Source organism: Budorcas taxicolor, chromosome 4 (genome assembly GCF_023091745.1).
Source record: "Budorcas taxicolor isolate Tak-1 chromosome 4, Takin1.1, whole genome shotgun sequence".
NCBI lineage: Eukaryota > Metazoa > Chordata > Mammalia > Artiodactyla > Bovidae > Budorcas > Budorcas taxicolor.
Genome location: NC_068913.1, coordinates 101,254,068 through 101,277,202, shown reverse-complemented (window position 1 = coordinate 101,277,202; position 23,135 = coordinate 101,254,068).

The following is a 23,135-nucleotide window of genomic DNA, read 5'->3' as shown; positions in this document are numbered from 1 at the left end:
GAACCATAGTGGAGAGACACAAAGTCTCTTGAAAGAAATAAAATGACTCTCAAACCTATAAGACAGGACTGAAAGCCATCACATAGATGAAGCAAGAATAGGCCATCAGAAATGGGGTTGGGAACCCCTACCCAAGGTGTGTTCAGGAGTGATGCCCTGCCCATTTCAAGTCCATCAGAGCCAGTGACCATGTATTTTACATATAACTGTGGTTGACCAGGTTCTCACAATTTAATGTTATTAAATAGCAAAGCCATCTAACCAGGTCCCTTTGTTCTGATTTCAAACTCACCAAACGATCTACTGTTGACAACTGCCTTAAAGACTGTTCTATAGAAAGAGACAGATACAGGCCATTACCACATGTTTTACTTGGACGACAGTTGTGTTTTTCAGGATAAATCAAGGAAATGGCATTCTGAGTTGATTCACAAGCCTATAGATTTGGCTAGAGCAAATCTTTTCTAAGCATCGGATCTGCTCTTGATCCATGCTTTGAGCACATGAGGCTGGAGGCAGACCCTAGACTCTGAGCAGGGGTATCAATACCAACACCATTTGGGGAAGCCTCTTTGCATCTGCTAACTTTCCTGGATATACCTCACTCTAACCTTCAGTTCACCTCTATAACTTGCACTTGAGTTGTTTATTTTCTCGGAGTGTGTAGGGTTCAAAAGCGAAAGTGATAGTCGTTCAGTCATGTCTGACTCTTTGCAACCCCATGGACTGTAGCCCACCAGGCTCCTCTGTCCGTGGAACTCTCCAGGCAAGAATACTGGAGTGGATTGCTATTCCCTTCTCCAGGGAATCTTCCCCACCCAGGGACTGAAGCTGGGTCTGCTGCATTGCGGGAAATGCTCTATCAGCTGAGCCACCAGGGTTACCTGAACCCAGAAGCAAGGACATAATCTGCAAGATGCCTGCCCCTGGATGTTTTTCTAATCAGTCACCTGTTAATCTCTGAAAATTAAACTCACAGCCCAGGTTTCTGAGTGCCTATCTCTGGTCAAATGAGTGAAGCACCTCTGGTGGAGGCACCATGAACACTCCTGACTTCAAGCACCTTATGTGGAGTTGGGTCCCCAGAGAGACAGTGACAGCTTCCAAAGTTAACAGAGGGGTCGTTGCCCCCTTTGCCCTTTGATCAGATTCTCACAGGCTCCCGTTGATGGCAAGCTTCCCAAGGATGCCGACAGGTGCATCCTCTTAGCCTACTCTTCCTGTCAATATTCCAGTGCCCAAGAGAGCCAGACACCTAGCAGGGGCTCAATAGGTGTTTCAGAGACAAAGGAATGTGTGAATGAATGAAAGCCGGCAAACAATGTTTCCTCTCCCTTTCTTCTGCCCCTGAGTCGTTCACAAGCACATCACATCCCTGTGAGGAACATCGCTATTCAGAGCGATTCTCAGCAGTGTGGGATTGTGGGGAGTGGGGAGTCTCAGGCCTGTATCAAAATATCTGAGGCCTTAGGCTTGTTGGTGCCTCCCACACCCACCAGGAGGTCCTCAAACATCCCTGCCGACCCTTTGGAAAGAAGACTAAAGAAAGCACTTGCTGACTTCCTATGGCTGGACATCTGGTCAATCTCAGACAAAGCCAGGGGCAGTAAAGATGAGAGCATTGGTTCTCCAAGGCTCCAGTCCTCCTTCACACCCATCCACATGTCAGCTGGGAGGCTCACTTGCAGGCTGGTGTCACCATGTCCCTGCACAGAAAATGATTAAGGTAATTTTTTTCAGAGAATCAAAATCTCTCCCAAATAGGTGATACCCAGAGAGAAGCCCGGGAACATGAGCACTCACCATGGGCTTAAGTGTGGAGCAGCATTTGCTTCTCAACAGGGATGGTCACGGCCGGTTCCCTCCCTTTGGTCGGGGGGGGGCAGCTGCCACCTTGCCATATACCTCTCCACGCTGGAGGCAGGCAGGCCAAACCCCCAGGCCACTGCCATCTGGGTATGAGCCACGTGGCACAATGAGAGCCAGAAACTCACTCTGTCATCGCCAACTATGTGCCTGGTGGGCCCACGACTTAGGTCCAGCTTCATGCACGACATAGGTTTGACCAGCAGAGGAAGCACTCCGTAGTTACGCTGAATGGATGAATGAATGAATGGACAGCAAAACAGGACATGAAGGACTGGGATAAAAGATGGCCCATTTTGAAATGAAGCTCGTTGATGTGGAATCTGAGAGAAGAATCCAGAGTGCAGAGCTGGTCTGAGAAGCGGCCACCTGAGACGCAGAATACCTAGAGCAGAAAGCTGTCAGACGTCACATCAGGACCGCAGCACGTACCCGCCCCTGGAGTGTCCAGGGCCTCTCAGTTCTTCCATGCGTGCGGAGAGCAGGATGTGGATGGTGGCTGGGGATGGTCCCTCACAAGCTCACGTCGTCCTTTCTCCCACCTGCCGCCAGGAGAAAACCAACAGAGCAAAGGGGCACTGGCCCTGAAAGCATCGCGAAGCCCGAGCTGAGGCCGGAGGCGGGAGGGGGTGAGTGGGCGTGGCTTCAGGTTCCCAGGCATCCCCAGGCTCTGTGGGGGCGGGGCCTGGCTTTTCTAGAGGGGCCTGCAGTGATTCGCAGGGAGACTTCAGAGTCAGGCCTCACTTGGGAGTCTTAGCAGCCTGGTGCGGCTGCTCTGGTTCCAGAGCTCCTGCCACGTCAGCCTCGGTCCTGCTCAGAAATGAGAACAAGAAGAGCAGGTTCCCAAGCACATCTGACTCCCCAACGGAAGAAGCCTGTGCAGAGCCTTAAATTCACAGGAAGAGCAGCCACAAAGCATGGCACACTGGCCTTGCACCCAACCTGGGGCTAAACCTTCAAGGGGTCCCCTCCCTTCCAGGCTGGGGCTTTCGTTATGCTCTGTTTATAAAGGAGACTTGGAAGTGGGGAACCCCTACTCTTAATAATGCCCTTCGCCCCTCTGACCAGGAGCGTCAGTTTGTGGAAGTAGGACTTTGGAATAAGTCTCTTGTTATAGAAGAGACTTTCCTCCAGACAGGAGAATAGGAGACCACTCCCCAACACACACACACACACACACAACCTCCCACTTCCTCCCTTACTCCATCTGTCTATGAAATACACATCTGCCGAGAGCCTCCCTGAGCCTGACGCCGACCTTCATTAGCCTCTCCTGGGGTGTTGATGTAGAACATTAGGTTTCAGGACAGGAGAGGTCAAGTGGCCCAGGGCTCTTGACACAGGGGTCCTGGCCTTTGGGAGCAGAGTGACTGTTTGTTCACTTGCTCCCCTGCCAGACACATAAGAGACCAGGCTCCATAAGATGTTTGCTTCATAGGCAGCTCAAAGCCACCCCCCAACCCCAAAGCAAAACTAAAAGGGCATCTGTCTTCAAGGACACCAGGATCCTTTATTTTAATAAAAGAGGGGGGAAAAAAGGCTTTGCAAAGTGCTGAGAGGACTGAATTATAAAACATCAGCAGGAGAAGAGTATCCGCTGTTGTCCCTGCACTCAGTAGCCAGTTCAGTAGGAGGGACACCTGAAGGATTTTACCACCAAACTCTGGCGAGGAGCAGCCCCTCCCCCAGAAAACCCAGCCCTTTGCAAGGGTTGAGCTGGGGCTCCTTCACAAAGGTTCTCCAGAGCAGAGGTTCTGAGTGCAGTCCCTGGACTACCAGCAGCAGCATCACCTGGGAGCTGGTTAGAAAAGCAAATTCTCAGCCCCACCCCCAGGTCAGAAGCTCGGGGTGCTGGTGCCGGCTAGTTTGAGGACCTCTGCTCTGAAGGAGGAAAAGAAATCCCGGTGTTTCTCCTCCCCACCGAGCTGCAGCCCAGTTGCCAAGCCGGTGACCACAAGCCCAGAGGAGCCCGTGTAACAGTTGAGCCTTGTGGCCAAGTTGGCACACTGAGTTCTGACTTCTGGACTCATCTCAGAGCTGAGCCTGTTGCTTCCCCAACTGAACTGACACTCTAAACATCCTAAAGCTCCTTCTCTGGCCAGATTCTGCCTCCTGCTCCCATGCCAGGTAGATGGAGGCCAGGCTCCCAAAACGATCAAGGACAATCACAGACAAAATGAAGTCATTCTTCACAAAGCTCTCAGACAATGTCTGCACCTTCAAGGCCTCAAAACTGTTGGTTCCTTTTCCTTCTTGCTTTTCATATCTCCCCTGAGCTCGGTTCATCCTGATCCAATTCTGATATCAATATGAACCATAGACCCTCTGTAAGTATCTAATCCTGCCATAAGTACCACAACCTCCCCCACTGAGAAAAGTCTCAAATCATGCTTTTGTCTAATCTTCCATCCCTACAGAGGGCTCAGAAGCCACATCGAGGCCTCATTACTAAAATGTACAGTTTGACACTGTTTTAGCACAAAGACAAAGCCGTGCTGGAAAAGCATCAATTTGGTGAATCGCTTGTCAGCACAGACATCGCGATCCCCAGGAAGCCTTGCATTAGAGCAGGAGAAGGGCTATTTTCCATGGGTGATTTGCCTGTTTTCTATTTAAGGGATGAGAGGCAAGTGTGGGCTTAAGGGCCTCCAATTTCAACTTATTCCACCGTTAGATAGGCCTTCAGCAGCCACCGCAGAGGGTGTGAGATCCCGTTCCTCCCACAGCCTGCCTAGAAACAGTGACCCGTGATGCCAGGCGGCCAGTGAGGCCGAGAGAGAGCCCTTCAGAGGGCAAGGCGCCCACGGCAGGGCCTGTGAGTGTGGCTGATGACCGAGGTCTATTTGTGGCTGGGATCTGAGGCTCCTGTCTCCTTCCTGGCAGATGAGGGTTTCACTGGCAAGTTAACTGCCACGGGGAGGGCACAGGTGTGACTTCTCCCACCTCACTCCTTCGCCTTCAATGCAGAGCCTCTGCTCATCTGCCTAATTTGGAGGCCTGGTAGCTCAGCTGGTAAAGAATCCACCTGCAATGCAGAAGACCCCGGTTTAATTCCTGGGTCAGGAAGATTCCCTAGAGAAGGGATAGGCTACCCACTCCAGTATTCTTGGGCTTCCCTGGTGGCTCAGATGGTAAAGAATCCGCCCACAATGCAGGAGACCTGGGTTCAATCAATCCCTGGGTTGGGAAGATCTCCTGGAGAAGGGAACGGCTACCCACTCCAGTATTCTGGCTTGGAGAATTCCATCAACAGAAAAAGTCCATGGGGTCGCAAAGAGTCAGACACGACTGAGCCATTTTCACTTCACTTTCTGAATTCTCAGGTGCTAGTCGGCCTGCCACTCTTCTCATCTGGAGGGGAAGCCACAGGGCCTGGAAGCAAATGATCTTTAATGAACCCGAAGGATCTCGTCTGAGCCAACCTGTTCTCAGCTGGCCAGACCCCCTCTCCCCACTCCCTGTCCCCAGAACCACCTCCTTCTGCAGCTCATTTAAAAGGACTGAAAGGCAAACAGGCTTCCCTGGTGGCTGAGACAGTAAAGAATCCGTCTGCAATGCAGGAGACCTGGGTTCTATCCCTGGGTTGAGAAGATCCCCTGGAGAAGGGAATGGCAACCCACTCCAATATTCTGGCCTGGAGAATGCCCAGGGACAGAGGAGCCTGGTGGGCTGCAGTTCATAGGGTCACAAAGAGTCAGACACGACTATGTACAGCACAGAAAGGCAAACAACTTCCAGACTCTTCAACCTCATAGACTAAGCTCATTAATGGAGATCAAGAGGGACTGAAAAAAAAACAAAAATCACCAGATACAATCCGCACTCTCCAAAAGTGAAATAGGTGTTCTTGTGTCTTCTGTTTAATATTCACTCACATGTGGGCATAAGCACTGGCAAGCTCCGCCAGCCTCCCTGAAAGAACCTCATGGGAAAGAACAATTATTTATTCAGTAAATATTTACAACACACATAGGTTAAGCCCCGCATTGTGTTAGGTTCTGGAGTTACAGTGATGAGTTAAACTGCTGTAGTCCTTCTCTCACTGGACTTCAGTGTAGAAAGCAGACAGCATTCAGCAAGTAAGACAAACACACATCTGATTAGAATCCACGTTAGGTGCCGAGATGAGATGCTCCCAGGGAGCTGCCGGGACTATGGAGTCCTGTGGGCAGTTTTTGTGGAACACGGTGCAATGGAGTTGTTGCTGTTCAGTTGCTAAGTCGTGTCCAACTCTGAAACCCCATGGACTGCAACACGCCAGGCTTCCCTATCCTTCTCTATCTCCCAGAGTTTGTTCAAATTCATGTCCATCCAACCATCTCATCCTGTGTCGTCCCCTTCCCCTCCTGCCTTCAATCATTCCCAGCATCAGGGTCTTTTCCCATGAGTCGGCTTTCCACATCAGGTGGCCAAAGTATTGGAGCTTCAGCTTCAGGATCAGTCCTTCCAGTGAATATTCAGGGTTGATTTCTTTAGGATTGACTGGTTTGACCTTCTTGCTATCCAAGGGAATCTCAAGAGTTGGAGCAGCATATGGAAACTTGGATATGTATGAGCAGTGCCATCCAACCACAGCTGAAGCTCGAGTTGGCCCCAACGATAACACACAGCACGGAGCTAAAGTAATCCTCACCGTCTCCTCTGCCCTGAAACAAACACGGCCACGAAGCCCTGCTCCCCTGCCAGTGCCTGGAGCCTGTCTCCCTTCCTCTGTGAATGCCCCCCACCACCTTCACACCTGGATCCTGTAGGTCCATATACAGAAGAAGGCTTTTAGATGCTTCTCCCATATTTCTCAAGATAACGAATAAAACACCTAATTACATATAAACCGGCCCAAAACAAAATACACACTAATTAGATGACCAGGCCTGTAATACCACTGGCATGAGCAATGAAGACCCTGGGGGCTTTCCCAGAGCCATTTCTCAGTGGAAAGAGGAGAAGAGGGGCTGGCATGCACACTCTGGGCTCCCCTATTTTCTCCCAGGAAAAACATTAGCAGGGTGGTGGCACTCTCAGGGCTGCGTGTCTCACTTGTCCCTGTCCCTGGCTACTGCACTGGTCCTATCCTACCCACTGTTAGACCCGTGGCAAACTCCTGATTCCTTGCATTGCTTAAATGCCCTTCCTTAACTGTTGGGAGATCAGAGAAGGAACAACACATAAATTTATTTGCTTCTGCCCGCCTCTGCAGATATGGAAGTGGCTTGGCCCCTGTCAAAATCTTCTTGCTGTCAACCAGTTGGTTCTAAACAACTCCAGATAGAGAAGAAGGAAGAATAAACCTTTCCAAGTGAGCTTCTGTCCAAGCAACTCCAACACAGAGGAAAAGGCATGGGTTTGACAAGAAGTCACTGATACCAACACCAAGTTAAGAGTGTAAGTGCCAATCAAACACAGGGAGCGGCTCTCAGTCACCTGTTCCCTGTCCCATCCAAGATCGGACAGGGACCCATGTCCCCAGGACTGGCCAATTGCTGCCAGTAGCCATCCCAGCTGCAGGAGCAAGCCCAGCCAGGAAGTGCCAACTTCACCCATCTGCAGTTGGGAATGAACCACGTAGGCAAGGGAATCTGTGATGCTTGTCAGTAGCTGCTTCTTGGTTTACCACACTCTGCCCCTACACACTCACACACATTCACACACACACATTGACTTTCTGCTATATGAGTGATGTCAAGGACTCAGCAATAGCAGCACCTGTCTTTTTGCTGCTTTTCTAGTACACCAAGAGGCTGAGGGCATTTTCTATGGGTGGTACATGCACTGTGGGTGGGAGGACGCAGAGAGAAAGAGGAGGAGTTACAGGCCACCGGCACACGCAGAGCCCACCATCGGCCCCGGTGCCCACAAGGCCTCTTACAGTGTGAGTGGCTCTCAGTGCTGACGTGGGGGTGACCAACTGCTTGCCGGGGACCTGGGGGTCTCCTGAGACACAGAACTGATGGCATGAGAACCAGGACAGTTCTTGGCAAGCTGGATAGTTGGTCCCCCTAAGAGCAGGACTGCTGTGTTGAAAAGTCATTCTCTTTGGCAGAGGTTCTCCATTAAACACTGTGATATTGAATTTGTACTCATCCCTATATTTTATACGCTGGTCATTACATACCACATAATTTGGCCCAGGATTTTACACACATAATAGTTTCACAGTAACACCAGAGATTTTTCAAAGACAGTTTTGAATCTGAGACTTTTATGTTATCTGATGACTTAGGATGACATGTAAGATGCAAGCTCACTGAGGAGGGACTGGGCACACCAAGAGTCCAGAATGAAATCTTCAGGCAGAGAAGAATGCCGTTGTGTGGGACACCAACTGGGCTGTGCACAGCCAAAGCCATCCGTGGCCCAGACTCGCCTCAGACACTGCTCTTCCCAGCCAGGGTAATGTACCAGCTGCCCACCCCTGCGAGGCTCGGATGACGCACTGACCCCTCTGTGTTCTCAGCGGCTCCTACCTTTAAGACAGTTGCAAACACCTGACTTCATGCCCAGACATTTGACATGAAAGGCTTTTTACAATGTTAACATGAAGCCTTTGGGCTTCCCAGGGGGCCTAGAATCTACCTGCCAATGCAGGAGATGCAAGAGACATGGGTGTGATCTCTGAGTCGGGAAGATCCCCTGGAGGAGAAATGTCAACCCACTCCAGTATTCTTGCCTAGGACGCCCCATGGACAGAGGAGCCCGGCAAGCTACAGTCCATGAGGTTGCAGAGTCAGACATGACTCAGTCCAAGCACATGCATGCGCGCACGCACGCACACACACACACACACACGATAGCATTTCAAGGAAGCAAAGCCCCACCCCTCTGCCAGCCACCACCCCCCAGGCAGCCCACACCCAAGTGCTCACCGGTAAGAAGGTCAAAGACCTACAGAGGACAGGGAAGAATCCAAGCGTGGAGATAAGACCCAGATGGGCAAGCTGGGTCTGTTCACAACTCGGAGCTCCTGCGCTCTTGGGAGAGGGAGAGGGATGAGAAAGCAGAGCGAGTCCAAGGTGAACTCTTCTGTGGATCTGAGAAAGCCGTGCCAATACCACGCATGGAGAGGGTGTATCTGAGCTACATTTTGAAGACCTGGGCCCTGAGAGAGGAGGCATATTGGAGATGGGGCAGCAGAGTTACTCACAGCCAGGACAACACATTGATTAGGTGCCTGCTGTGCGCAAGGTGACTGTACCAGGGGCTGGGGTGACAAACGGGCACAGGACCGGGCGGGACCTGGGCTGCCCACGCCATCAGCATCCCGGCTGCCAGCCTCCTCCCACTCTGCTCCATCCTGACTGCCAGCCTCGCCTTCCTTAACTTCAGGCTTCAGCCCATCACAACTGCCTTGGGAATTTCCAGCAACTCCTGTGACTTTCGGGGACCAAGTGCAACGTCGTCACAGAGCACAGCCCCTGGTCAGCTTTCTCCCTCCACGCCTTCCCACACGCCTTGCTCACACCCCTCAAACATCGTCTACGCAGCTCATTGATGCCTTCACTCCACTTGGTGGACGAGGAAGAGGCGGAGAAGTGGTGGGGAAAGGGGTAGGAGGGGAGGGGACACTGAGGGGATGCCCCAGGAATTGCTTTTAGGATTCAGCTGCTGAGCTCTGGGGCCCTGCCTGGTCCCCTCATCTCTTGGGCCCCAGTGCCCTCACCCAGAGCAGGGAGCACGGCTTTCACTGACCACTTGCTCACTCAATTCAAACACTTAGACATACTCCTCCTGCCTCTTCACTTCATTCTCACAAACACCCAGCGAAGTTAAACATGACTGTGTCTGTCTTACAGCAAACGCAAGCAGGTTGAATATTTCATCTTCCAAAGGTGCTTTCCCTTCTAATATCTGTGACCCATGAAAGTTTAATTCTGAGGCTCGTCAGCAGGAGGACAAGCATACTCCCTCTATTGGCTTCCTTTGCTGCATAGCAAGTTAATCCAAAAACTTTGCAGCTTAAAGCAACCAGCATCAATTATCTCACCCTTTCCATGGGTCCGGAATCAGGGAGGGGCTTAGCTGGGGGTTCTGGCTGGGGGTCTCTGGGGAGGTTTCTGCTGCGGCAGATTGGGGCCACAGTGATCTGGAGTGAAGTGTCTCCTCCAAGCTCAGTCACACGGTTGTTGGCCGGCCTTGCTTTCTCCCTGGCTGTTGGCTGGAGGCCTCAGTTCCTTGCCATGTGGAGCTCTCCAGACAGCAGCTCACAACCCGTCAGCCTGCTTCCCTCAGAGGGAGCAGGCAATGCGAGAAAAGAGAGCAGGCAAGAAGCCCCAGTGCCTTCTGTGACCTAGCTGCTGTCATACATAACCACTTCACCGTATGCTGTTCATTATAAGCAAGACACAGACTCAGCCCCAGGCAGAAGGAAGAAAATTAAGCTCCACCTCTTCAAGGAAGGAGATCAAAGAAAATGTGGTCGTCTGCTTAAAATCAGAACAGTTGCTTTTCCAAAAAGCAGATGATGAGCAAAGGTAAATAAATCCTTTGGGGGTTTACAGAACCTTCCTAACTGTGGAAGAAAGTAGATCCAGTGTTTGGAAACATAGGCCTTGAAATCAAAATACCTTGGTGGCTCAGACAACAAAAAACTCACCTGCAATAAAGGAGACCCTGGGTTCGTGGAGAGGGGAATGGCCGGCATTCTTGCCTAGAGAATTCCATGGGCAGAGGAGCCTGGCGCGCTACAGTCCCTGAGGTTGCAAAGAGTCGGACATGAATGAATGACTAACACTTTCACTTTCTTTTCCCAGTTACTTAACAAACGTACAACCCGGGGCGAGACCCTCAACCTCTCTCAGCTTTAATGTCAGTGTCCTCATCTGCAAAATGATGGCAGTAACCACTCCTTCACGTGGTTATTGTGTTTAGAAAATGAAGTGATGGTTGTAAAGCTAATGGACCACAATAAGCATTCATGAAATAATAGCTGTCATCACAAGCAGTTCATCTCACAGTAATCCTTGCCCATCTTTAGCAACAACAGAAAGTTACTGGGTTAGAAGAACATGAGGCAATAGGAAAAATAATGATACACTTGGGAGAGGGGTGATGAACCCAGAAAACCGGGGGTTTGATTAGTAATATTGGGCTCACCTGAGTTCACCTTGGGATTAGACGGGTACACGCTGCTATATGTAAAATGGATAACCAACAAAGACCTGCTGGGAGCTCTGCTCAGTGCTATATGGCAGCCTGGATGGGAGGGGGGTCTGGGGGAGAATGGATACATGTATACGCATGGCTGAGTCCCTTCACGGTTCACCTGAAACTGTCACCACGTTGTCAATCGCCTATACCCCAATAAAAAATGAAAAGTCTTTTTTTAAATACAGAGGAAATACTCTGTATTTTAAAATATGCAATCCTTTATTACATCTGTGAAGTTCCCTTTGCCATGTAACCCAACCTATTCATTCAAAGGGATTAAGCCATGGACATCTTTGGGGCCATTATTCAGCCCACCACATATGCTAAATGGCTCCCCTGAATCATAATAGAACCACCTAGATTGTCAGCAGGGTGCAAGAGCCAAGAGATCTGGCCAGAGGAGCTGGCTTCAGGGACAGGACTCCAGACACTGAGAAGCACTGACAAGAGTCCCCGACACAGGATTAGCAGATAAGAGAACCAGGCAGAAATTCTAGAATGAGACAGTAAGACGGAAACCAGCTACTGGAAGGGGCACTGCATGGACAAATAGTTCCTGGTACAAGGCAGAAGCCCAGTTAACTACCCACAAGGTCAAAGCAGCCTGGAGCAAGGCTGGCTAGATGTTGTGTTTTCTGGGCTCCTGAATTGGGGGTCCTTTAGCATTTTCTGAGAGTTGGGTGCCTTCCAGTGTCTTCAGCTGGAAAAAAAAAAAAATTGACTTGAAGGGAGAGAGCGAGCTAAGTCCTCACAGATCTCTTTCTGCGAGCTCAAAGCAGGAAATATGGCAGGAAGAGGGGGGAATAATTCACAGATAGCTTTATCTTAGCAATACTGCCCTTCTGCAAACATCTGCATACATCTGCATCAAGTACCAGGAGAGAAAAAATCCTCTAGTTAGTACATAGAGATGCCTGTTTGCTTTCCTTGTCTCTGATTCTTACGTCTCCTTGATTTTTACAGCTAGACCAATTCCTTTTATCCTCTGGACCTGGTGAGATGTTAATTACACTATTATATGTTACAAAGCACTTCCCAGGTGTCTCAGGGGTAAAGAATTTGCCTGCCAATGCAGGAGATGTGGGTTCAATCCCTGGGTTGGGAAGATCCTCTTGAGTAGGAAGTGGCAACCTGCGCCAATATTCTTGCCTGGAAAATTCCAAGAACAGAGGAGCCTTGTCGGCTACAGTCCACAGGGCCGTAAAGAGTCAGACACGACTGAATACATATATACACACACCACCACATACGTTACAAAGCTGAAAAACGTCAAGTCCATAATCCAACAGAAACATAAGCGGCAACAGAGCCCTCCCTCGTGTATATTGCTTTGGTGTTGTTTTCGGTCACATCAGTGAAGACCACAGCAGGTTGGTGGAGGAGGTGATGAAGAGAACCCCAGCCTACGTAGGAAAAGCTACAAAAGAGAAAGCCCATGTCCTAACACTGCCTCCCCTGTCACCAGAGACAGAAGGGAAACAGTTGTCTCAGCTTCCAGAAACATCGGGGCTTGTTCTTTCCCACCCTCTCCACTCCTACTCCATCCCTTATCCCTGAGACTACTTTTCCTTCTAGCTTCTCTCCTGTCCCCTAGACGTTTACTGACAGCTGATCCAAATATGAGCACTCTCTCTGTTTCAATGTTTCTGTGACTATTTAGCTAGATTTTCCCAAAACAGGAGGACTACAGATCAGAGGGGGATACCCTTCCAGCCTTGTAGGTCCTAGACCCCAGAGGCCTTGGGATGGCTTTAGAACCCCAATGTAAGATGTACTTAGCAATCATTGCAGGTGGCAAATCGGCTCTAACTGCCTGAGTCCGAAAGCCCTTCCTGTGAATTTCCTCAGCTCGACAGCTGCAAGAGGTGGGGGTGGGCAGAAATGAAGCCCCGAGTGCGGGAGTGCTGCGGGACCACTGAGCGCGGTTGGTGATATGTTCCTAATGGGTTCTGTAACGAATCTCTCTACCGTGCCCCTTCTCAAGAGGAAGCTGCTTGTGGTGGCTAGTCCTTGTTTCTCCCTGGATGCCAGATGCTCTAGCTTGAGCCCAAAATTCACCTCCAGCTCTGCCAGGACCTCTGCGTGACCTCTGGCATATCATGTCATCTCTCTGGAATTCAGTGTCTTCAAAGGTAAACACAGGCATTTGGGTTAGATAACTCCTAGTTCAAGAATTTACAAGTCTCCACTCTTACCTCCAGTCCTCAACAAAACAACGGACAGATTAACGGGCAGGAAAATATCAATGGACGAAATTCACAGCTAAACACGCACACACAGACACTGTGGAAACACCCACCTCAATCCTGCCCTCTCCATCTTCTCTTCCAACACGGGCTCTACATTATTCTTATGAGCTTGATAGAACGAAATGCTGCTGAGTGTCTAAAATACCCATCCCCAACAAGACCGTAAGCTCCTCAAAGGCAATAGCAGGGTCATGATCCTTTTGTATCCCCACAACACTTAGCATGGTGTAGGGTTGTGGTTCCCTAACTCATCACAAAGAAAGACGCAGATGCCAGGGCTCCATCCCAGACTGACTGAACTGGAGTCTCAACAAGGAAGAAACTGTACCTTATTAAAGCTCCCTGAGTGACCCGAATCACCGAATGAAGCCAGTGTTAGAAACGACTGCCAGAGCAGAGCTTGCACTAGGGACTCGATTGGGTGAAACCACAATGAAATCCAACCGCGCAGGAGACCCGATCGGAAAAAGAAAAATATTGTGCTAAAAGTAAGGGGACTTATCCAGCCCACAGGAGGAAAGCCTCATTTGGCTGATTTCTGTCTTCCTCGTTATCAGGTTAGTTTTTTCAGCAATGGCTGAATTTGCCTTTCAGAATAATAATCATTATTTATGGAGTGTCAAGCACATTGAACTAAGAACCCAATGGTGCCAAATCTCTCCACCAGCTTTAAGGTACAAGGAAGGGGGCTTGGATTTTAAGGGTATAAGACCAGCCTAGGGACAGGAGATAAAGCTACTTGCACCCTTGGGCAACAGAGCTCTCGCCATACTTGCATTCTAGATTCATGTCAGGTCCAGGATGCAATGACGTGATGCTGAGGGGAGGATCAGAAGGAAGGGGAGAGGCCAGGACAGAGAAAATCCTTAGGTTCCTTTTTCTTCCTTTTTTTAAGTTTTTTTGGGGGGTGGGTGGGGGGGATATGGACCATTTTTAAAGTCTTTCTTGAATTTGTTACATTATTATTTCTGTTTTATGTTTTGGTTTTCAGCCATGAGGCACCTGGAAATCTTCGCTCCTGACCAGGGGTGGAACCTAAACCCCCTGCACTGGAAGATGAAGTCTTAACCACTGGACATCCAGGGAAGCCCCAGTTTCCTTTTTCTAATCGCCCTCTTTCTGAGCTGATACTGGAGAAGAGAGTCCTTGGCACTTGGCCTTCGACCTGCCAGTATGGATAACAGAGCCCTTGATCTGGAGGAGACTCACAACTCTCAACACAGGCAAGAGATACAGTATCGAAGCTACTTTCAGCCTTTTCTCTTTCCATGGCAGACATGTGATGGCTGCAAACGAAAAGGAAGGTGCAGCCGCCAGCTGCAGAGGCAGAGAGGAGGTCAGGGGGGCACGGCGAGGCTCTGGTGGTGACTAAGACATTCTCAATCAGGAGAGTAAAACAGAAACGTCAGAGCAGCTCCCACCTGAATGGCCTGAAAGGCCACAGCAGCAGCCGACAGGCACTGGTTTGGTGGCAGAGGGAGGTTAGTGGGCCATAGATCAGTTCCCAACCGTCCAGGGTGTCATCTCAGGATGGCCTTCACCAGGGGAGGGGGGCAACTCTGAACCTCAGCAGGGTGGGAGGACCAACAGCACGGGTGCTCTTAGCGCACTCAGCAGTCCTCCAGCTTGAGAGCACTTCAGAATCTCCTGTGATCTTGTTTAAAACTCAAATTCCCGGGCCCTCAGGTGGTTTTGCCCTGCCACCTGTCGTGACCCAAAGCCCTGGAGTTCCTGTGGATGGAAGCTGGACTCTCCCTTTTGCCTTGTTTACATCCTAGAAAAGGGCACTGAGCCCACCCTTGGGGGCCCTTATAGACATGCCTGCCAGGGCCAGCTTGGTCCCTAACTAATGCTGGGTAGTGGACCCCTCTGCAGGGCATGTGGGTTGCAGTCAAGCCCCACCCACAGAAGCTCCATTCTTGCACTGAAATGGTCGGCCAGGGACTTCCCTGGTGGTCCAGTGGCTAAGATTCTGTGCTCCCCATGCAGAGGGCACAGGTTCGATCCCTGGTTGGGGAACTAGGATCCTGAATGCCACAGAGTAGGACCTAAAAAGAAAGAAAGAAAAAAAAAAGACCTGAAATGATCTGGCGGCCTGGGCTAGCCCAGGGGGAAATTCAGGCCTGGGTACGTATCAGGAAGGCTGTTGATATCTGAGAACTCACTGAAAATGTGACCAGGATTGGATTACCCGCTCTGAGCCGGTCAGGTCAGATTTCCAGATGCAGGGAAGGTCTTCTTGGGACACAGCTTCACATTGCCTCCCCATTCTTCTGTTCTACTTCAGACCATCCCACTGCCCTGCAAACAAAGAAAGAGTGTATGAGTCTGGGTGTGTATACTCAGGAGTAGAGGCGTGTACTAGGACATATGGCAGCTGTATGGATGTACATGGGCAGGACTCTTGGAGATTATTGGGGTTTTTTATCTTCCCTTTTGTCAAGTTTAAAGAGCTTTTTACTTCATAACTATATACTGAGCAGCTCCTCTGTATTAAGCACCATGGGAGACACAAAGGCCCTTGGACATACCCGAACTTACAGCCTGGCTATGGCATTTTCCCAGAACATCAAGTATCTAATGAGAAGTAGAGGAGAAACAATGTTCTTTGAACTTTGCACCCTGATGCTACCGTACGATCTACGGGATTTTGAGATCTTTGAGAGTCAATGATTTCTATTATCTTGGTCCCCACAAACAACTCAGATGTCAGTAATGCTATTAAATGTTTGCTGATGAAAGGGACATTGGAAAGAATTTAAACATATTTGCTCTGCATGTATGAACTTCAGAAAATACTAATTTTTCAGTGATGTCTTTTACATAATTTTTAATCTCTTTGAAAGTAACCTCAGTTTGCTTGCCTTTATAAGGCAAAATTCCCTTTAATGTTTAATGAAAAAAATATTTTGCAAGATAGGGACACATTTCACTCCATTTCTTTCTAATCCACTTCCAATCAATTTCACTCCACTCATGGAGCCCAGATCACTCCCACACAGCCCTGTATTTACCCACCCCCTATTACATGCCCAGTATTGTGCCTGGTGCTATGGGGTAAATCAAAGATGTGTGATAAATAATTGGAGAGCCCAGTTTATCATTGCTTGTTGTTTAGCTGCCAAGCCATGTCTGGCTCTTTTTCAGCTGCATGGGCTGTCCGTGGGATTTTCCAGGTGAGAATACTGGAGTGAGTTGCATTTCCTTCTCCAGGGGATCTTTCCGAACCAGGAATTGAACCCGTGGCTCCTGCCATGTCTTCTGCATTGCAGGTGAGTTCCTTACTGCTGAGCCACCAGGGAAGCCCAAGCTTATCATGCATAAATCTAACCGGAGGAGCACAGGAGACAAGTCTATAATGCCAATTACACAGACATAAGCCAAAGAGCTTTCTCCCAAATCTTAGTTTTTTTCAAACTACAGTAGTAAATAATCCCCTAAAAGGGAAGCCTTTTCAGGGACTTTCCAATTTGACTTAAAATTTTTTATAATGTTATTTGAATATGCACAAACATAAAACTTGGAATAACTTTTTAAAATTTATAAAAACCAAAGTAAATTTATAACTTGCAATCCCTCAAAAGAATTCCTGAAAAATCAATAATAATTAAATTAACATCAATTTAATGATACTGTTCTGCTATAACCAAATTAGCAGTGTTGGGTGAGAGAGCCTCAGGTCTGGTTGTTTATTGAATCAGCTTGGCTTTGTGGTTTGACTACTATAATACTAATTCAGAGAGGGCCTGCTTATGTAAGAGTGCTAGTCACAATTATATTCATGATGTCAAGGCTCTCTCTGCTCATTCAGAATAAATAGACCTCATACTTAACCAACATTCAGAAAACTAAGATCATGGCATCCGGTCGCATCACTTCATGGCAAATAGATGGGGAAATATTGAAAACAGTGGCTGACTTTATTTTGGGGGGCTCCAAAATCACTCCAGATGGTGATTGCAGACATGAAATTAAAAGACGCTTACTCCTTGGAAGGAAAGTTATGACCAACCTAGACTGCATATTAAAAAGCAGAGACATTACTTTGCCAACAAAGGTCCGTCTAGTCAAGGCTATGGTTTTTCCAGTAGTCATGTAGGGATGTGAGAGTTGGACTATAAAGAAAGCTGAGTGCTGAAGAATTGATGCTTTTGAACTGTGGTGTTGGAGAAGACTCGAGAGTCCCTTGGAGATCCAAGGGAGATGCAGGGAGATCCAACCAGTCCATCCTAAGGGAGATCAGTCCTGGGTGTTCATTGGAAGGACTGATGTAGAAGCTGAAACTCCAATACTTCGGCCACCTGATGCGAAGGGCTGACTCATTTGAAAAGACCCTGAGGCTGGGAAAGATTGAGGGAAGGAGGAGAACGGGACGACAAAGGATTAGATGGTTGGATGGCATCACCGACTCGATGGACATGAGTTTGGGTAAACTCTGGGAGTTGGTGATAGACAGGGAGGCCTGGAATGCTCTGGTTCATGGGGTTGCAAAGAGTCAGACACGACTTGGCGACTGAACTGACTGACTGACAGTTAACCAAACCTTGCTGCATAAAGTTCTCAAATGCCTTACAATGGCATGAATGATGCGTCATCTGATAACACTGTGAAGCTAATTCAGCTGAAGATTAACACTGTGACACTGTTGAGTCTGCATTAAATTTAATCGGATTATTGAACATATTAGGATAATTCTGTATTGTGGGCTTCCCAGGTGGCACAGTGGTAAAGAATCTGCCTGCCAATGCAGGAGACGCAAGACATGCGGGTTTGATCCCTGTGTTGGGAAGATCCCCTGGGTTACCTGGAGGTGGAAATGGCAACCCACTCCAGTATTGTTGCCTGGGAAATTCCATGGACAGAAGAGCCTAGTGGGCTACAGTCCTTGGGGTCTCACAGAGCCAGGCATGACTGAGCACACAGATTGTAAATTTACTCAACTCAGCTGAGTCATGCAGTGTATCTGCCTATACACTGCGATGGTTAATTTCATGTGTCAACTTGACTGAGCTAAGGGATGTCCAGAGAGCTAGCAAGACATTATTTCTGGGTGTGTCTATGAGGATGTTCCCAGAAAAGATTAGCATTTGAATCAATAGGCTGAGTAAAAATGATCGCTCTCACCATTACAGGCAGGCCTCTTGCCATCCATTAAGAGCTTGAATAGACCAAAAAGATGGATGAAGGGCGAATTTGCTCTCTGCTTGAGCTGGGATGTCCACCCTTCTCCTGCCCTCTTGTGTCATGCTGCTGACTCTCAGGCACTGGGGCTCAGATTGGAACTTAACACCATGAGCTCCCCTGGTTGTCAGGTGGGTGGGCTGAAACCACAGCACCAGTTTCCTCGGGCCTCCACCCTGCAGTTGGCAGGTCATGAGACTCCTCAGTCACCATCATCCACAGGCTCCTCCCCTCATAATAAATCTCCTTCAGTGTATCTGCCCAAACGTGATTCTGCTTCTCAGGAGAAGCCTGGTTGATGCATACGTGGAGCTGCCCTGCGCAGGTGCGGTTCTCTGCCTGCACCACCTGAGCCAGGAGATGACTCAGGCCTCCCACCTTGCTTCCTTATTTGAAGCATCTACAGTTAAAAGATGCTCACTCCTTAGAAGGAAACCTAGACAGTATATTAAACAGCAGAGACATTACTTTGCCAACAAAGGTCCGTCTAGTCAAGGCTATGGTTTTTCCAGTGGTCGTGTATGGATGTGAGAGTTGGACTATAAAGAAAGGTGAGTGCTGAAGAATCGATGCTTTTGAACTGTGGTGTTGGAGAAGACTCTCGAGAGTCCCTTGGCCTGCAAGGAGATCCAACCAGTCCATTCTAGGGGATATCAGTCCTGGGTGTTCTTTGGAAGGAATGATGCTAAAGCTGAAACTCCAATACTTTGGCCACCTCATGCGAAGAGTTGACTCATTGGAAAAGACTCTGATGCTGGAGGGATTGGGGGCAGGAGGAGAAGGGGATGACAGAGGATGAGATGGCTGGATGGCATCACTGACTCGATGGACGTGGGTTTGAGTGAACTCTGGGAGTGGGTGGTGGACAGGGAGGCCTGGTGTGCTGCAGTTCATGGGGTCGCAAGGAGTCGGACATGACTGAGCGACTGAACTGAACTGAACAGTCAAGGCTATGGTTTTTCCAGTAGTCATGTACAGATGCAAGAGTTGGACCATAAAGAAGGGTGAGCGCCAAAAAACTGATGCTTTTGAATTGTCGTACTGAAGGAGATTCTTGACAGTCCCTTGGACAGCAAGGAGATCCAACCAGTCCATCCTAAAGGAAATCAACCTTGAATATTCATTGGAAGGACTGATGCTGAAGCTGAAGCTCCAATACTTTGGCCACCTGATGCGAAGAACTGACTCATTGGAAAAGACCCTGATGCTGGGAAAGGTTGAGGGCAGGAGGAGAAGGGGGCGACAGAGGATGAGATGGCTGGATAGCATCCCTGCCACAACGGACATGAGTTTGAGCAAACTCCAGGAGATACAGTGAAGGACAGGGAGGGCTAGTGTGCTGCAGTCCATGGGGTCACAAAGAGATGCACACGACTGAGGCACTGAACAACACCACAGTGAACACCCGACCGTGAAGAAGCCATAGGCCCCAAGAAGGCAGGGGCACACCAGGAACCCTCCATTATGACCTTCTCTGTCCCCTATGGCCTCAGGCCAGCTGTACAAGGTGTGCTCATGAGGCTTAGGTCAATGAAAAGAATGAACTAAATGTTGGAGGGGAAGGGATAAAGCCGAGTACTAAATATTGGGCTGACCAAAAATTTTGTTCAGGTTTTTCTGTAACATCGTATGGAAAAACCCAAATGACTTTTTGGCCAAACTAATAAAGGGGACTTTACTGGGCTCCAAAGGGACAGCATCTGAAATGTTAATGCCTCCACATAGGTGGCCCTCAGGGTGCAAATTTAGCCCCTAACCTGGCTCCCAGGAGTAGAACTCCCATATCTCCCCTCAAAGCATCTCCTTTCGTTAAACCTCCCCAGCAGGATTCTCCAGTGACCCTTGAGAAAACCCAATCTCTGTGCATCAAAAGGGACCGCAATGCCACCACCATCTCCTTCCTCCCCCTCCAGTACATTTCTCAGAGGTAAATCACCTAGCCTGGAGAGGGTCCCTGACTTCTCCTAGATTAGCCGACATCCACGGACCCCCAGATCCCACAAGCATCCAGTTTGGGCAGGTTTTGGGATGCCTGCTTTCCTTTGGGTCCAGAAGGACCTTATGGGTCAGATTGCCTTTGTGATCTCGCATCTGAATGGTTACAGGCATGACTGTTTCTTTAACTGTTGCACCTGTTGAAACAGGTCCACTCACACACACACACACAGAACAAACATTAATTCCCAGAGACAGTAGCTTCTACTTGTAGTTGCTGTTTAGTTGCTAAGTCATGTCCAACTCTTTGAGACCCCATGGACCAGAGCCTGCCAGGCTCCTCTATCTATGGGAATTCCCCAACAAGAATACTGGAGTGGGTTGCCATTTCCTTCTCCAGGAGATCTTTCCGATCTAGGAATTGAACCCATGTCTCCTGCATTGGAAGGTGGATTCTTTACCACTGAGCCACCAGGGAAGCCCCAGCTTCTACTAGGAAGGAAATATTTCCTGTTTCATAATCTCCAAGGTGCAATCTCCACCCACAAGGTTAGAAAATCCTTTTTTTTTCCTCCACCATGTGTCCTCTGCAGACTTACAGAACGGGAAACTGAGTAATTGTTCCTTACAGCTTTTCCCTCGGGTGCGACAGCAGCTTTTAATCGACAGTTCTGATGAGGATTCATCTAAATTCTCTGCCGTTGCCTTGCCCTCTAGAGACTGGTCACTGAGGGATGGGAAAGTTGAGAGACTCACTTTCCAAGTGTTATATGTTCTCACAACACAGAAACATCAGCATTTTCTAGAGATACTAAGGAGGCTTCATGGGTGAGGTGAGGGCTGGGTGGAACCTTGCAGGGTCAGTGGGCTCAGCACAGGTGGAGTGGAGATGAGCAGAAGGGCAGGTGGGCAAGGAAGTGGCAGTGAGGGGCACGGATTGGGAAAGGCCCAGAGCCTGGCCATGCCAGAGTGTGTGGGAAATGGTATTGTTGTTATTGTCCAGCCACTGTCATGCCCAACTCTTTGCAACCCTGTGGACTGCAGCATGGCAGGCTTCCCTGTCCTTCACTATCTCCCAGCAAGATCTCCCACGCTCAAACTCAAGTCCTTCAAGTCGGTGATACCATCCAACCATCTCATCCTCTGTCGCTAGGCTGCTGCAGGTTATAGGGTTACTAAAGGACCAGACTAAGCTGGGCTTAGTCCAGAAGTTCTTGGAGAACCGCTGGATTTCCTTGAGTAGAAAGAAGGGAACTTAGAAGTGAAGTGTGTTGGGGACAGATAAATCTGGCAGTGGTGAGCAGGATCTGGATACGAATTTAAGAGTCACTGTAATAATCCGGGTGATGAAGTGTGATTGCTGCGCTTTAGTTCCATATGGAAAGCGCTGTATCACTTGTGATAAACCCAAAGTCTACCCGTGCAGGAGTTGCTCCCTTCATCACCTAAACAGGCTGAATAATGTCTGGTTACCAGGAGGTGTCAATAACAGAGCCCAGGGAAGGATGATAAAGGTCCCTCCCTATATTCAGATAGATAGCACTCCTACATACATCTGGCTCAAAGAACCATGATCCTCTGTGTTCTTTCTTATGAAAATATGTCACCAGAATCTCTCAACACTTTCCCAATCTACTCCCAGTAGCCTAGAATGACAGAAAGATGAGGGGAGAGGTTCCATCACTCCTAGAATCTCCAAGTGAGAACACTTCTGATGGCGCTCACATTCTATGCCAGGACAACTCTCTATGGCCACAGTGTTGTTGCATAAAAGCAACCACAAAACCTCAGGGGAGTGCGTAAACAGACCTTTCTTTCTGCTCCTGAGCAGATGCATTGCTGGGCCATCCTGCAGGTCAGCTGAGGACTGGTTGGTTTACGAGGGTCTCGGCTGTTGCTTCAGCTCCATAGCCTCTCATCCTCCAGGAGGCTAGTCCAGGTGTATTCACATAAAGAAGCAGGAGCTGGAGATGGAGAAGAAAGCGGGCAAGTGTTTTGCACATCTGCACTCTCATCTGGTTTGTTCCTGTCCCATTGGCCACAGCAAGCTCTGGGTCCCAGAATCAGAGTGTGCGGAGGCTGCACAGCTTCCCAGCAAAGGGCAGAGATACAGACGGAGTGCTCAGGGGGCCAGTCATGCCATCAGTGTCACAGTGCCTGAAAGAAAAAAGGCTGGAAGAGATTGGAATCAAGGGCAGGTGGAGATCTGGATTGAGGAAGGGAACCTCCACGGTAATGTTAGGAAGGAAATGATAGGACTGGTCCTCAGGACACGTGAGCCTCACATGTCAGGAAGGCTGAGGAGTCTCAAACTGACCCCATGGCCCATTCTTGCTTTCTCTACACCCGTGAGCTGTAAGATCTTGGGTGAAGGATGGCTATTTTGTCCTCACTACAGACAATCACAAATACTTTTGCTTTCCCTACCAACTGGATCCTCCCCTTCAGCATTCGGATCCGATCTGTTCACCTTGAATAAACCCTCCCTTGATTTCAGATGCCTCTCCAGCTACTGGCTGTCTTGAAATAGAAGAACTAGACGGGAAGCAAGGAATCCTGGCGACCTGACACGGCAGTTCCCTTCAGATCAGCCTAGCAAGAAAACTTAGAAGCAGAAGGACTTGGTCAGGACCAGGCCGAGAGAGGCAAGGTGGGGTCTTGGTCTATCTATGCCATTGGCAAAGGCTGCAGAGGTTAAAATTGTGTACTTTGCACACTTGACTCTGATGTCTGGCATAATCTGACATGCACAGGATGTCA